Consider the following 18,232-nt stretch of genomic DNA (forward strand, 5'->3'; position numbering starts at 1 on the left):
ATATATCATCAAGAATGCACAAGATCAAAAGTGTGAAACTAAATACAGTTCATAACTCAACAAAACAAGAGTGAAGTTGTGCCAAAACAACTTTGCTCTTCATATTTCCCATCGCAGTAACATTTAAGGGATTATTTCCGAAAATGTTCATGAGTCAGAAGCAGGGAATGAGTAATCCTGTGCTTTGGACTTTATGAATGTTTTACTGCCAAAGGGACATTATCTAGTTTTTTTAAAATAAAGTGATGAGTTCTTCATCCTCAGATTCTTAACTGGCTTATTTGGATAAACTCGAATATAATTTGAACAACCAAATTACTGGTGTCTTCTGAATTTAGCACTGAGTTTTCTTAAAATGTTCTAATTTATTGAACAACACTTCAATCTCATCTGTACCTGCATAGAAATAACTACTGGGGGTTACAATAACCTTAGAATAGGTCAACAAGATTCTTTAGTAAATAGAAAAACAAAGTTGGATTGATTCATTCAAAGTCAGAATATGCATGGAAATATAGTTAATGGTTAGTTGATATTTCAGTTTTCTTTGTGGATTTTTAAACTTTATCATGATGAAAAGTTCAATGAAGAATATTTATGAGGCCTAGCATGGAGATGATTTTTATGTCTTTTAATTTGTATATTCCACTGGATTTTGGAAGTCTCAAATTTTATTCCTCTGTGTATTTATTATCCTCATTTCCAGATTTCCCACATGGAATATAACATTTTGGGTCTCATGAATGAGTCAAGAAAAAATTTTAAAGGCCCAGGGCTAAGTTGAGGCTCCATATTTTATGCTAGTAGGGTCATGCTATTTTAATTCCTCAATTAGCCTCTTTCTATTGAGCATCAAATGTGGTTCCAACACTAGTGTTGGAAAAGTGAGCACAAATCATCTATTTTCCCCCTTTTCACTCTTAGACTGTGCAGATAAACTTTGTTTTGCATCTTAAATACCCAGACTTTAGTGATCCTGGCATACACTTAACAGTGGAAAGAATAATCAGGATCTTTTTCAGAAGGACCACACTTTCAACCTGCTAAAAGAGAATAAAGTTTTTCAAGTTAAAGTAAAACACATACTCTAAATTGCATAAAGGGGAAAGATGTAATGTAAATTTAACTATGCCATTTTGTTATAGGGAGGGGCTAAATAACACAAAGACCCATATTTTTAAAACAATGTTTACGGCAAAATGTTCTACCTCCAAATACATAGCTTGTGAAAGCTAAAATGAGACAGAGGCTGCATTCTGGCTTTAGAAAAGAATCAGTGATACATTAATGAATCATATTTTTCTCATGTCACCATTGTGGACTAAGCATGCATGGGCTCAAGAATAAAAATAAGATTTCGAAATCTATTTTTTGAAAATCCAAGAAAATCACGAATATACATCACTGATCACATTAGAATCTGTTCTTTAAAACAAATACAGACCTTAGTGATAGACCTACTATTTTATCATGAAGATTGTATGTGTTGGCTAGTTTTTGATGATACCATGAGGAGGAGATGATTAGACTTAACTATAGCAGTATCAAAGGAGTGTAACTTATTCTTTTGGCAACTGAAGGAAGGCTGGCAGAGGAAAGTTATAAGTTCTTGGCCCAATTCTGCTCATCAATTTTGTCAGTAATTTATTTGAAAGCATAAGATTATCCCTTTTCTGGTATAAAAGTGGTACAAGCAGTACAAAACTGAAACAGGACTAGTAACATAACAGGCAACAGAATTGAGATTGAACTTATTATGACAGATAAGAAATCTACAGATAGAACTTCATAGGAATAAATGCAAATTTCTGTTTTCAGGCTCAAAAACTTAATTGTACACTCAAAGTGTGGAGATGTCTTGGGTTGGTTAAAAGAAATATTAACAATTTAGAGGGGAATTATTATGCTGATTAAGGTTTTGAAAAATATTTTATATTCATTCATTCACTCATTCACTCAATTATAGTATGCCAAAAATAGCCCAGAATTCCTTGTTCTCAAAAGTTTACATTTTAATTGGGAAGACAGACTCACAACTGATAATTTCTGAACAATGTGATAAATGGTAAAAGAGAGGGTTGAACAGTTTTGCAGAAGCACAAAGAGAGGAACAACTTCTTTGGGGTTACCTTCACAAAAGGGTTGACTTTTAAACTGGATTTTGAGGATTAAGTAGGAGTTCCCTGGAAAGACAGAAGAGAAAGAGAATGTTCTCCTCCTTTGTACGGAGGAGAACATGCACAAAGAAAGGAGGGTGTTTTTTTTTTAAAGTTTTATTTATTTATTTTGAGAGAGACAGAGACAGCATGAGTGGGGGAGGGGCAGAGAGAGAGAAAGAGAGAGAATTCCAAACAGGCTCCTCACTGCCATCGCAGAGTCTGATGCAGGTCTCAAACCCACAAAACTGTGGGATCATGACCTGAGCCAAAACCAAGAGTTGGACGCTTAACTGACTGAGCCACCCAGGCACCCCTAGGGTGTTTTGATCAGAGAGTGCGCATTTGAGGTTGTGGAATTGAGGCCCAAATCATAGGCAAAAGTCCATCTTGAAGGGACTTCTTTGCTGTGTTAGAGATCTTGGATTCAAATAGTTTGTAGTGTAGGGTTGGGAAGTGACTAGCAGGTTTGTATTTTAAAAAGATGAGTCTAACCACCTCACACCTGTCAGAATGGCTAAAATTAACAGCACAAGAAACAACAGGTGTTGGTGAGGATGCAGAGAAAGAGGAACCCTCTTGAACTGTTGGTGGGAATGCAAACTGGTGCAACCACTCTGGAGAACAGTATGGAGTTTCCTCAAAAAACTAAAAATAGAACCACCTTATGATCCAGCAATTGCACTTAGGTATTTGCCCAAAGGATACAAAAATACAGATTTGAATGGATACATGCACCCCAATGTTTATAGCAGCATTATCAACAGTGGGCAAACTATGGAGAGGGTCCAAATGTCAACCTACTGATAAATGGATAAAGAAGATATTGCAATGACGTGGATGGAGCTAGGACGTATTATGCTAAGTGAAATAAGTCGATCAGAGAAAGACAAATATCATACAATTTCACTCATGTGTAGAATTTAAGAAACAAAACAGATGAACGTATGGGAAGGTGGGGAAGAGGAGAGAAACAACCATAAATGACTCCTAATGATAGAGAACAAACTTAAAGTTGATGGAGGGAGATGGGCTAGATGGGTGATGAGTATTAAGGAGGGCACTTGTGATGAGCGCTGAGTGTTATATGTAAGTGATAAATCACTATAGTCTACTCCTGCAACCAATATTGCACTGTATGTTAACTAAAATTTAAATAAATAAATAAATAAAAAGATGACTCTAGCCTGTAACATAATGGATTCTGGGAGGACAGTTTAGAGCTTGTTGGGATTAACAATGTAAGGCTAAGGCATAAACTCAGTAAAGCAGTGATAGGGAAAAGAACACAGGAGGAAAAAGTAGGAAGATACCTAAGAGGTAGAATCCGATGAGAGACAGTCAGAGGAATTAGGTATATTTAACCTGGAGTAGAGAAGACTTAGATGAGTAGGTGTCTTCTAGTACCTGACGGACTATTGATATTTGGTATTAGTCAAGACAGCAGAACTAGGATCCGTGGGTGGAGGTCATTAACGACAATTGCAGTTATCCAACAATGGAATGGGCTTCCTGTCTGGAAAATGAGTTCTTTATCCTTGGAGGCATGAAAGTAAAGCTGAATAACCATATTATTCAGCTATAGACATGCTATAGAAAGGAAGTCTTCAACTTTGGGAGACAAGTGACACCAGATGATCTCTGGTGTCTCTTCTAGCTTTTCTTTGATTCTTTGGTTCCAGTAAAAAGTCAAGTCTTAGGCTTTAAGAGACACAGACTAGTATCCTTTTTAAAGAGACTCTTAAGGTTCCACTCCAAAATGGAGAAAGAAAAGCAAATTGGTTTTGATGTCAAACAAAAGCATACTGGCTTTTAGTGCTTTTTAAGGTTTTCAACTTGCCCTTATTATAGAATGAAGATTTCTTATATTGGGTGTTGGAAAATCCTCAAGGAATGGAATCATACATATTTTGTTCCTAGTTATGTCCTCACTGTTCCAAGCCTAATGCCTGGCATATAGTTTGTGCTCAACAGCTTGATAAACAAATGTAGTGGATGCCACCATACATCATCCACATCTATTTTGAGGACTTAACAACCTATTTCCCCAGCTGTTGGGAGTGCTGTCAGCAGATGGCCCTCAAACCTCTTCAAAATTATCCTTGACTGCAAAGAGCTATCTCACCCAAGGTTATGCCCTCTTTCCAGGGCAGCCCACATCTAATAACTGGTCAGTGGAAGGGTACAAAGTTGACCTCCATGCTTGCCTCAACCCGGGACAACTGTGAAGGGTCATACTAGAGCTCCCCATGGGGCTGGCTGAGGCCTCTTGTGACTACAGGATAACCCAACCTCTCTCTCTCTGCCAATCCTGCTTCTTTCCCTTCCCTTCTGCAGGAGTTGATCCTGACAATACTCCTAATAGACATTAATCTCCATCTCAGAGTCAGTTTCACAGGGAACCAACCCAAGGGAATTGACCATATGAATGAGAATCTATTCAATATTTGACAGAATTTTGTAGAACACAAAATGAGGGATTCCTGGTTATCAACAGTTATGATAAATACTTTTGTACTCAACTTCTTCTCAGTGGGCCTTTCCTTTTTATTTAAATTAATGTGAATTAAACCCTTTCATGAAATGATGCTGTCAACCCCCCCCCCTTACCCCCACCTCCGGTTTTCTTATGTTTTTAAAAACATTGACTGCTGTTTGATGTAAGATCCAAGGCTGAACTTTCAGAGTATGTGTTCATTTGGGACTTGATTTACTGCTCTTTGGCCTTGGTTTGTTTCCACTTGATTTCAGATGATTAATCTTCCTGGGAAAGCCTCCAGGGACTGATGGTGCCCTGGTCTGTTCACTGATATAAGCGAAATTATTCAGAAGTTCATGTATCATCCCCTTTTCTGTCAGTCTTTATCCTGTTAAAGTCCCCAAATGTTCAGTATTTAGATGGAGAAAAAGAATATGGAGGGCAAAGGTATAATTGTTTGAGATTTACCAAAGGGAAGTAATGGGGGCCTCAACTGTTTTGTTGGTGAGATGACAGAGGGTGTCGAGCTCTGGTTTATCAGTAGCTCATGACCTAAGGCTGGAGAAAGACACTTCACAGAAGGCATTGGAATTGCTTAACATTGAGCAAATGCCTCACAATCTATGGGCCCACCATTCTGTTGATATGTGAACACTAGAACCTTACAGGTGCCTCTGCCATCTCCAGGCTTCTCCCCTGTGGGGTCTCTTACACCTAGACAAGACCTCAGGTCTCAAGTCACATTTGGAATCTGGAGGAGATTATTGGGACCCCCATGTACTGAATGGTGGGGAACAACATAGCATAATGGTTAAGTGGACATATTCTAGAGCCAGGTTCAAATCCTAGCTCTGTCACTTGCTAGCTGTGTGATCTTGGACAAATTAGTTAACCTCTGTGTGTCTCAATTTCCTCATTTGTAAAATGAGAATAATAACAGTAGTATCCATTTCACAAGGTTGTTGTGGGAGATCATATGATTTAATATATGTATAGTATTTAGAAAAGTACCCACAACATATTGAGTACTGTGTGTGCTTTGAAAAATTAATAAAAGTCTGTAGAAGTCACAAGAAGTCTTGATGTAATGCATCAAGAGGAACATTTAACATGGAGATGCGGCCATAGGACTGGCTCTACCAATAAGTCTAGAAGTTTTCACCAAAAATTCTGCCAACAGAATATACAGCCACAAAATAAAACAGACTAAATGCTCAGAAGCTCCTCTACTAGTTTTTTTTCCCCTTTGGTAATAAAATATGATCAAATAAATAATTCTAGTGGCATGATGGATGCATGGAGCATTCTAATGTTGGAAAAATTGCCACATTTATGTAGTATTAAAGTTGGACTTTAAGAGCTAAGACATACAGTGGCATCCAAAGGAAATATAAATTTTCACAGCCACCAGAAAGACAAATATACAATGATTAATTTTAGTGTATCTCAAACTTGCTTATGTCAACATATGTTCCATTCACAGCACAGTATGATTATAATGGTGCAAACCACTTACCTGTGAAATATATGAATCTCAGCTGGCAAACATGACCAGTTTAAGAGTATATTTAACACAGATCTTCCTGGACTTAGGATGGGGTTGTATTCTGATAAACCCATTGTCGGTTGAAAATACCCTTTAGTCCTAACTTACTGAACATCATGTGCTCAGAACACTCGTATTAGTCTACAGTTGTGCAAAACCATCTAACACAAAGCCTCTTTGATAACAGAGTGTTGAATATTTCATGTAATTTATTGAATGCTGTACTGAAACCAGGAAAGAGAATGGTTGTAGGGGTACAGAATGGTTGTGAGCGCATCAGTTGTTTACCCCGGTGATCTCGTGGCTGACTGGGAGCTGTGGCTTACTGCTCAGCATCATGAGAGGCTCTTGCTGCCTATCACTAGCCTAGGAGAAGATCAAAATTCGAAACTGGAAGTGCAGTTTCTACTGAATGTGTATTGCCTTTGCACCACCATGAAGTCAAAGGCTCATAAGTTGAACCATCATTAAGTCAAGGACTGCCTGTATAGGTACTCCCCCTGCGTTTTCAGACAAGGGAAGAAAATGAAGCACAATTTACCCCCATATCAAGGCAGCGTTTAAGCATAAACCCAGAATACTCACAGCGTTCAGACTTACAATGTGTAAATAAAACAAGAAGTGTCAGATAATATACATTTCCAAAGATGGATCACACAAAAACAATGGCTCTTTCGTGTTACTCCCCCTTTGTTTAGTGGAGGAACTGCAGTTTAAATTGTAAACATAGCAGGTACAATGAATACTGCCACTAATTGTGCTAATTATTGAAAGGATGTGGGTGCTGGCCACTGGTAGTATTAAAAATATCAGGATTGTTTTGGGGCACCTGGGTGGGGCACTCGGTTGAGCATCCGACTTTGGCTCAGGCCATGACCTCCCGGTTTGTGGGTTCGAGCCCTACATTGGGCTCTGTGCTGACAGCTCAGAGCCTGGAGCCTGCTTTGGATTCTGTGTCTCCCTCTCTCTCTGCCCCTCCCCTGCTTGTGCTCTGTCTCTCTCTCAGAAATAAATAAAACGTTAAAAAAAATCAGGATTGTTTTGATATCTGTATTTATAAACAAAAGGTACAGGGGAGTTGGATTTCTGTTAAAATCAGCTCTTGTGTTTACAAATTCCAGACACATTAAATATTTGTTTACAGTCTTTATTTACCATGCATTCAAATTTAAGTAATATGAACACAGAAAAAATAGGTGAATGGATATATGACTTTGAGATTAAAATTAGTACTAAAATGTAAATAAAATGTAGAAAGTTTCCTAAAAGAATAACAACAAGCTTATGTTAATTCATTTGAGACCTCCAAATATCCCACATCATAATGGTGGGGACCTCACTCCTCATATCCCAATAATGACATACATCCCAAATAATGACAACTTTTTTCTGTTAAAAATTAAGAGGATTTTTAACAGTTTTGCCATGAAAATTATCATTGATTTTGTTTTTCCCTTTTCATACTTTTGAGCCATTCATTCATTCATTCATTCATGCATTTTAGATCTGGACCATTTTCTGTAGCCTTTGAAAATCCCCCAGTCGTAGGGCATTGTGCCTATGGAGTCTAAGCAATGAAATAGCCCAGTTATTATAGTTTGGGGATCTCAGTTTTCTCATCTGTGAAGGAGGTGTTTCCCAAACTGAAATATAAAGCAGCTTTATTGGGGTTTGAATTCTCTGTCATGGCTCTCACTGAGGGGCGGGTAGAGGTGAGAACGAATTGAATTGGAATCATGCCTTCTGAGGATGGGTCAGGAGTACAGAACCTGCATTTGGTGAAAAAGTTTCTAGGATGCTGCTGTAGTCAACGTTTTCCTGAAAGAGTTTTCAGGAGGTTATCTCATTCCTGGGTGAGTCTTTAGGTGCATTTCTTATACTCACTGTGGCCACACTGTCCAGTATGGTAGCCACAAGCCACATGTGGTTGTTTAAACTTAAATTAACTAACATAAAATAATAAAATAAAATTAAATCAAATTTTAAAAAGTTCTGCTCCTCTATCACACTAGACAAATTTCAAGTGGTGAATAGCTACATGTTGTCAGTGGCTCTTGTTGGACAGTGCAGTTATAGAATATTTCCATCACTGCAGAAAATTCTGTTGGCCAGTGCTGTTCCAAAGCCTTGGTGTCTGTTCCCCCTCCCAAACCAAAGGAAGCCACTTGTGCTCCTTCAATAACCAGATGATTAAAAAAAAATCCTTATTGAAGTATAATTTACACTCCTTAAAATTCATCTATTTTAAGTGTATAATTCAATGATTTTTAGTAAATTTATCAGAGTTTCTCTTCTGAAGCACAAAACACACATCTTCCATGGATGATACATAGCTAACATAATTCCAGTTGAAAGTAAGTCTATTACATACTATGAATGGATGTCTTGGGACATTGGGGCTTAATTCTCTCCTGGAACCCCAGGTGAGCCAGACAAAACATAATTTGGCAGCATTTTCAATTACATCAAAGAAAGACATAAGTAAGCATAGCTGAATATCCTTAGGTCAAACACATGGTGCAATTGCACAGTATAACCAAAATTTGGCAACTATTGTGGTCATGTTGCAATATAACATAGTATTTCCTTTCCTTTCTTCATAAACAGAAGTATCTTTATCAGAAAAGAAACCTTACATCCATTGAAATATGATTAACATAAAATTGTTTTGAATATGGTCATACATTATGCTGTTATGGCAGTATTAATATTACATTCCTCACAATTTCAGATATTTTCTTTGTCATAGCACAAAAATGCTTTTTAATATAGTTGTAAGGAACATTACATACCGTTTTATTTGGCTTTTGTTCATTTCACGCAATTTTATAGTTCCATTTCTTGTGCAATGACAGTATCTGTAGACTTGTTACAAAGCATTTTATTTTGTTGATTAAACAATACTTTCTTAGCATGACCCCTATTTAGTGCCATGAAGATGTTTCCAGCGTATTGATACAAGAAGTAATGCTATGATGATAACATTTGCTGCTGTGGTCTGAAGGTTTGTGTCCCTCCAAAATTCACATGTGGTAATCCTAAACCCATTGTCAGAAGGCAGAGCCTTTGGGAGGTGATTAAGTTACAAAGGCAGAGGCCGCATGAATGAGGTTAGTACTCTTATAAAAGAGACCCCACTAGAGCTCCCTAGTCACTTCCACTGTGTGAGGACACAGTGAGAAGGCACTGGTTATGACGCAGGGAGAGGGTTCTTGCCAGAAAGTGACTGTGCCGTCACGTTGATCTTGGACTTCCCAGCCTCCAGAACTGAGAGAAATAAATTTCTGTTGTTTGTAAGACACCCAATCTGTAGCGTTTTGTTATAGCAGCCTGAAGGAACTAAGAAACTTGTATTCTATTTATTCTTCTTTCCTTTAGAGTCACACATGCACACCACACACACACACACACACACACACACACACACACACAATTTGTCAATTACCATTATCGCTGCTAATATGGTAGCCACTGACGACATGAAATGTGAATAATCTGAATTTATATGTACTGTAGGTGTAAAATACAGACTGGATCTCGAAGGTTAATATGAACAAAAGAATATAAAATATATCATTAGTAATTTTTATACTGATTACATGTTGAAATGATACTTTTGATGTATTGGATTAAATAAAACATTATTAAAATTAATTTTACCTATCTCTTTGTACTTTTAAAAATATGGCTATTAGAAAACTTTAAATTACATGAATGGCTCACATTATACCAGTGACCCTTGAACAAGGGGGTTTAGGGGCATCAACACCCACATAGTAGAAAATATGCATATAACTTTTGACTTCCACCCCAAATTTAACTACTAATAGCTTACTGTTGACTGGAAGCCTACTGTTTATAATATAATAAATAGTTGATTAACATATTTTTATGTTCTATGTATTATATACTGTATTCTTACAATAAAATAAGCTAAAGAAAATATTAAGAAAATCGTAAAATTCTTGTACAGTACTATACTGTATTTATTTTTAAAAATCTACATGTTAGTGGACCTACACAATTGAAACCTGTGCTGTTCAAGGGTCAACTGTATTTCTTTTGGACAACACTGACTTAATGCCTTGAGTCTATTTCTGGATTTTCTATCTGATTAATTTTTCCTAATTGTGTATACCTACTTTGTGTGTTTTTGACAATTATTTTAACAATTTAAAATATACTTGAAACATAACACAAGCATGATCACATCTTTAAAACAGTATTTGGTATTACTGGATTGGTTTCTTATGTATCAGTTGACATGTATCAATTTATAAAGTTCTGTATATTCTATTACAGGGCCTTTGACTTTGTAGTGAGTTAGCTTTTTTATGAACCTAGAAATATTGTCATCTTTTCTATTTTTAGGCTCCCCAGATGCTGACTTCTGCTTTATTTATTATATATTCCTGTATTTATCCATTTGGGTTTTACAATTTTTTTATTAAGTTTATTTATGTTTTTCTGAGAGAGACAGTGAGAGAGAGAGAGAGACCGAAACCATAAGTGGGGGAGGGGCAGAGAGAGCAGGAGAGACAGAATTCCAAGCAGGCTCTGCACTATAATGGTTTTTATTTTTATTTATTTATTTATTTTTCAATATATGAAATATATCATCAAATTGGTTTCCATACAACACCCAGTGCTCATCCCAAAAGGTGGCCTCCTCAATACCCATCACCCACCCTCCCCTCCCTCCCACCCCCCTTCAACCCTCAGTTTGTTCTCAGTTTTTAAGAGTCTCTTATGCTTTGGTTCTCTCCCACTCTAACTTTTTTTTTTTCTTCCTTCCCCTCCCCCATGAGATCCTGTTAAGTTTCTCAGGATCCACATAAGAGTGAAACCATATGGTATCTGTCTTTCTCTGTATGGCTTATTTCACTTAGCATCACACTCTCCAGTTCCATCCACGTTGCTACAAAAGGCCATATTTCATTTTTTCTCATTGCCACGTAGTATTCCATTGTGTATATAAACCACAATTTCTTTATCCGTTCATCAGTTGATGGACATTTAGGCTCTTTCCATAATTTGGCTATTGTTGAGAGTGCTGCTATAAACATTGGGGTACAAGTGCCCCTATGCATCAGCACTCCTGTATCCCTTGGGTAAATTCCTAGCAGTGCTATTGCTGGGTCATAGGGTAGATCTATTTTTAATTTTTTGAGGAACCTCCACACTGTTTCCCAGAGTGGCTGCTAATAATGGTTTTTAAAATCAATTTATTTTGATTTGGCTTCATTACCTTTTTTTATTTTTTTAATGGGAATTCTTTTATATTTTCTACTGGTGTGTCCTCCGAATGATAAAGGAATGCCATTGAGTTTTGTTACTCCCTTCTTAATTCCTCTGATCTTTTCTTAATTATCTTTAATACTTTTGTGGCTTTTTTATTTCTAGTTTCTAAATAAAGCTGCATTAACTTGCAAAAACAGGATTTTAAATATCATTCTTTCCCTATATTTATATATCATTTTTTTCTTTTTGAATACATTGTGCTGGTATTTATATTTGGCTTTTACTATTAAAGTATCTATGCTTTATTATATTAAGACTGTAATCCACTGGACTTATTTGGCTTATTTTTTTATGATTAATATTATAAGATATTTTGTTGTAATATACCAACCTTACATTCTTGGAATAAATCGTGTTTTTCCATATTGGACAATTTTTTAACCTATTATATATGTATATATATATATATATATATTTTTTTTTTTTTTTTCCTGAGATTTTGGTTAAGGTTGTGCATCTTTGTTTCATTAATGAGATTTCCTCGCCCTGACAAAGCTAAACAAATTCACTTAAGAAATATTGTTTCTAGGGCGCCTGTGTGGCTCAATCAGTTAAGTATCTGACTTCAGCTCAGGTCATGATCTCACAGTTAGTGAGTTTGAGCCCTGCATCAGGCTCTGTGCTGACAGCTCAGAGCCTGGAGCCTGCTTCAGATTCTGTGTCTCCCTCTCTCTCTGCCCCTCCCCTGCTCATGCTTTGTCTCTGTCTCTCTCTCAAAAATAAATAAACATTAAAAAAAAAGTAAAAAAAATTATTTCCTAGGGAAACATACCATACTTTAAAGATATACTTTGAGAGCAATTTAAGTAGTATAAAGGTTTATTTATTCTTTAAAACTTAGAAATTTCTCCAGTTAAGGTGCCAGGGTCTTAATGCCTAATTTTTCCTATTTATATATCATGAATCAATAATGTTTTCTATTTCTTGTTGCATATGTTTTTTATCACTTGTTTGTGAGAAATTATATAAGCACTATTAAATCAATAGCCATATACTTGTGGGGCTCCTGGGTGTCTCAGTCAGTTAAGCGTCTGACTTCGGCTCAGGTCATGATCTCGCAGTCCGTGAGTTCGAGCCCTGCATCAGTCTCTGTACTGACAGCTCAGAGCCTGGCGTCTGCTTCAGATTCTGTCTCCCTCTCTCTCTGCCCCTCCCCCATTTGCACTCTGCCTCTCTCAAAAATAAACATTAAAAAAAAAATTAAAAAAAATCCATACACTCGTAGCTAAGAACAATGCCCTTTAATATTTAACAAAATTTATGCTATATTATCTTTTCCCTTGTTTATTTTAATCTATAATTTCTCTTTCTCATTGGTCTAAAGATTAATCAATTTGTCCATTTTGTCAAAATGCAAACTACCGTTCTGTTGGTTTATTTCTATTACTCCTTTTTTAAAAAAAAATGTTTACTTATTTTGAGAGAGAGAGAGAGCACGTGTGCACACATGCACAAGCCAGGGAGGGGCAGAGAGAGAGAATCCCAAGCAGTCTCCATGCTGTCAGCGCAGAGCCCAATGCAGGGCTCAATCTCATGGACCATGAGATCATGACCTGAGCTGAATCCTAGAGTTGGTCACTTAACTGACCGAGCCATGAAGGTGCCCCATTCCTTCTTTATTTTTAATATTTTTGTTGCATTTTTATTTTCCTACTTTGTTTTGTTTCATTACATTACTCCATTTTAAAGTGCTTTTGGCACAGAATTAATTCATGATGTTTCTATTCCCATTTTATTGTTAATATATATTTAAAGAGATAAATTTTCTTAGTATATTTCTGCCAGTATCATTAATTATGATTTCTTGTACTTACATGCTTGCTATTTAAAAACTATATATTTTTGTTACTATAGCTTTCCTCTATGTGAGTTAATATGGCATTTCAAATTCTAATTTCCATGTGATTTGTTTCTGTAGAATTCTATTTTTCCCACTTAATTATAATTGTATTGTTATGCTGTGGTGTGAGAATGGTTTCATAGATTTCATGCTATTGTTTTTTGCATTAACTAAGTGCATTTTTCTGTCCCAGTGTATAATTAATTTGTACAACTAGCGAGAATCTTTATAATCCTTTGCCCTATGATCCAATCTTTTCCAGATGCCTGCTAGCTCTACTTTATGCCTTATATTTTTCAGCTATATTGTTTCTCTTCTATTTGGCCACAGACTCTGCCAAACTCTTTTAGTCTTGAGATCTACAATTATATTTCTGTGGATATCTCCTTGTACTTGGCTAGCTTCTCCTATACATGTCTTGATCAAAGACTGGCTTCAGGGACATTTCATCCAATGCAGTAGTACAGGGTCTTGCTCTCAAAGGGGCCCTGTACTTGGTTTAATGCTCTGTGGTCACAGCCTTAAATTCTTAACAATTTCTGAACAAAAGGCTCTGGGTTTTCATTTTGGAGTGGGCTGCCACGAATTATGTAGCTGGTCCTGCTTGTCCCTTATGTTCTACAACTTTGCTGAACTCAATTTTTTTTTTTTTAATCACAAGCTGATTGGGGATGATTTGTTGGATTTTCTAGATAAGCCATTCCATCACCTAAATGAGATCCTCTTGTAGCCAGGCAGCTTCAGCAAAGTCCTCTGGTTAGCTCTTCCCCACTCCCAGGGTGAAATCACTGTGGAGAGTTCTCTCCTTGAGTTTCCTTCACTTAATGTCAAGTGTTCTTTGATTACTTCCAGAGGAGATCTTGGTCAGGTGTCCAACAGATGAAACTCAGCTCAAGCCCCACTAGGCTTTTTGCCTGGATCAGCACTGGGAGCACAAGTAAGCTCTGCCCCTAACCTCCCTCCCTCCCACACAACCCAAGAGTCCTCTTCTGCCCCAGGCCTCTCAGAACAAGAAGGATGGAGCTTGCTCCCTTGCACTTGGCACTTTAGACCTGCCATCTTTTTCTGCCATACTCGTCTCTGCCTTAACCACACGCTTTCCTCATCCTGGAAGTGCAAAGTACGTTTTCCTTCAAACACAGACCTTCTCTTGAGTGAAGGAGGTAGCCTGATGCCTCCTGGGAAATAGAGTTGCCACAGGGCAGAATGGCATTAAAATCCACTGGAGCATCCCTGAAGCTTTGACCTGGAGGTTGGCTTGTTTCTCACCTGTGGTTTGGATGTAGAGAAGTCACTGCACCTTTCTGAGCCTTCTCAGTTCTAGCGTCTGTAAAATGGAGGAAACTAGCTATTTGTCAGAGTTTCTGTGAGGGATGAGTAAGATGAAGCATGAGAAGGCCTTGAAAGAGTGCTTGGTGCATGATAAGTGCTCACTGGTTCTCCACTGAGCTGCATTGTTAATCCTCAAGGCTATACCAGGATGATGGTACTGGTTGAACACTCTGAGGTGTTCTCTGTCTCTTAGGATGCTAACCTCAGGAGGGAATGTAGGAGGACTCCTCCAGGTCTCTGTGCCTCTGGAAAAGGAATGGCCGATCAGTATGACTAACCAGGTCTTAATCTGCTGAAAATAACAGAGATATAAATGTGTCCCCATAGCTACTCACTCCTCTGGGGCTGGACTTTCAAAGAGGGCATTCTGGCTTTCCCCTTCCCAAAATTGCATGAGGGTTAAGTTAATGGGCTTTGGAACCACACTTGGCCCTGGGCACGTTACCTAACTTTGGTTGTGCCTTTATAACCTCATCTATACCGTGGGAATAAATATGTACAACCTGCCCCTCTTCCTGGTCTCATGATTACATTCCTCTTTCCCTCTCTTGCTCACTAAGGAGGGAAGATATGGAGGATCAGGAGACAGGCAGGCTCTCTATTGCCTACAGACCCTCATTCCCTTTGTTTTACTTTTCTCATTCCTCACAGTGAACTCCAGTTTTGTTTTGTTTTTTTAGAGTAGCTGCTGCTGCAGGCTGAAACTAGACTCACAGAAATCTCACCTCCAGATCCTAGAGACAGAGTCTTGATGAAATAAATCCATAAAGCTTGAATCTCAAAGCAGGCCCACACCCAGGACCCCTGTTTACTTACCCCTGAAGGGATGGTGTTCAGGCCTAGATAGGAAGTGAGGTTAGTTCTTAGATGTCTGGCTCATCCCAAGGTGCCCGCACGCCTCACCCCCCGCCCCGAGGCCTAAAATGATACGGACTTGCCCAAAGAAATTAACTGGTAAGTATTTGGTCCCTGCCCCCTACTCCACTCCTGCCAGAAACAAGTAGGGCTCTTGAGCCAGCCGCACAAGGAACACTAATTATACTAATGCTTTCTTTCATTTTGATACATAGGATTCTGTTCCCAACCCATAAGCCCCATTACTCATCCACCCTTCTGAATTGATGAATGGTTTTCCCCATTACAGTCTCTGGGTGCTGGGCTGGCCTCCCTCTTTTCTTCTTGATGAGATCACAATTTAGAAGGACACAATTTCTGTCCTTTCATTGTTTTATGTTTCTTTCTCTGCAGAGTTATTAGCTTGTGAGATGCACTTAAAGAGACTAAAAAGTGCGTATAAGACACCGTGAGCTGATGGGTGAGTTAGTGGGCAGTCATACAATCCCCAAGTTGACATAATGTACAAGAATTAGTTGTCAATAGTGCTATAAAGGGAATGTAGTTGATTATGTTCCGATAAATATCCATATTCTGTGATTGAGCAGACATTTTGTTATATTAAAAATTAGGGGGCCACTGACTGGGGCTCTGGAATTTGGGGGCATGGAAATTTTTACTGTGAAATATTTAGTACACCCCAAACTCACTTTTGTGGGGACTAGTGAGAAAGGAAGTACATTAAATATAGATGAAGCTGAGACTTCCTGTGTGTGCCAGAAAAATCTTGTGGGTCTAATTGACCTTTTGGGGAAATTATTTGTGAGCTCAAATTGCTACCTTTTCAACCAGCATGTATACTATTCTTATTGCTTGCACGTGCTGGTCTGCTTCCATCCCAGGAGGCAGGTTGGAAGGTAGGTCAGCCTTTTTATCCCTGTGTGACCTTGGAGGAAAATGAAATCCCTAAGGTTTAAAGGATTTGTCTTATGTCAAATAGTGACCAAATGGCAAGGTTCTGCTAGAAGCTCCTAGCCTGCTAGAGCATCTCAGGTCTAGGGGCTGAGTCACATAGCCAGGCTGCTTCCTAACATCCCGAATTAGACAGAAGGTTTGAATTTCCCTACAAGTAAGAGCGAGAACAGTAGATTGTTGGAATGAAGTGTTTACACACCACTGTAGAGAAAAGGGCTTATGAAAGACTTAAGATTTAAGCTGTATGTTTAAAAGGAAAAGAGAAGGCAGAGAAGAGATGGTTGGGAGCATTTTTATGGCTGAAATGTCAGTGTAGACTAATACAATCTTTGTAGGGAGACGGATGGATTAGAGAACATAGAAATGGTTTAATGTGTGAAGTGTTTATGGAAGCAGTAGGCTGAGTTTGACACTGGAGAATGTGGTGATACGAAATTTTATTTTGGATACAACATAGAGTCAAAAACCCAAGTTATCCATTATCAGAACTGGAGATCACAGGTGATTTAAAATTACTTTCATTGAAAATCACTCACATTAACATTGTACTCTACTAGACACTTTAATTGCCCCTAACAGTTACAAATACAGCATATCCTCAGCATCAGAGAAGTTAGTTACCATGTTAGGAAAAGGGCCATTTTAGAATTCACCAAATGGAGAATCTACCCAGAAGAGAGAATGTCCTGGGATCTTAGGTTCAGTGATAAAGAGAAACCAGGGAGCCTGATTTAAAAGATAGAAAAAATGGACCAATTATGTGAAACACTTAAACTCAGAGGATGGGAATATATGATTACAAAGGTATTTGGTTTCAAGACAGCAAATGAGAGGGAATTGGACAGTGCAGTGAGAAATACATGGGATTGGGAGAGAGCTGAAACATTTCATTATAGCACTCCAAATAGTAATTCTACTGACATGAAGACTACTGAGAACTGAAAACAAAAACAAAAACAAAAACCAACCAACCAACCAACCAACCAACCAAAAAAAACCCCCAAACATCTAATTTGACTTTTAAAAAGCTCTGTGGTTAAACACCCAGAATCAGCAGGTCAAAGGAGACATTCATTATGACCTTTTGCCTTCAGGCTGGGGCAGCCCATACCGTCCTGGTAGATAATTGCCTACCCTATGCTTAAGGTTCTTGTGGAAAGGAAATTCCAAGCCCACCGCCCCGGTAATGCATACCAGTGTCCAATGGCAGCACAAGGAAGGTTTCCTCTCGGTGGAGCCTAAAATCCCAGTGACCACAGCCTATTCACTTCCTCGTGTTCCTGTGCTAGTCCCAGCTGAGCTCAAGATCCTCTATTTACATGATCACATGATTTAAAAAGATCATTCAAGGCTTCCTCCACATTGTGTCTTAACTACCGTTTAATAATGCAAGAAGTGTTTGCACAGGAACTGGTGACAAGGGGAGGAACTTGGATGTGTCTCAGTTTGTGCTTGCCGGCTTCCCCAGAGTGACCTGCTGACCCCAAGCCAGCTCCATCACTTCCTCTGAGAGTCAGGTTCACTCAAGTCTTGGTCCCTCCCCAAGTCCCCTCTTAGGAATTGCTTTGTACCATGCAGACCTGGAGCCAGATTATAAAACCACAGCGGGATGCTCAGTCTCTTCACTTGCCTTAAACCCCTCTCTATAGTTTTTTGTTTGTTTTGTTTTGTTTTGTTTTGTTTTGTTTTGGTGGTGGGGGTGGGAATGGCTAGTGTTCTGAGCCTTGTCCTCCTTCTGGGTAACAAGATGAACCTATCTTTTCTCTCTC

This window comes from Panthera tigris, chromosome C2, assembly GCF_018350195.1.
Source record: "Panthera tigris isolate Pti1 chromosome C2, P.tigris_Pti1_mat1.1, whole genome shotgun sequence".
Lineage (NCBI taxonomy): Eukaryota > Metazoa > Chordata > Mammalia > Carnivora > Felidae > Panthera > Panthera tigris.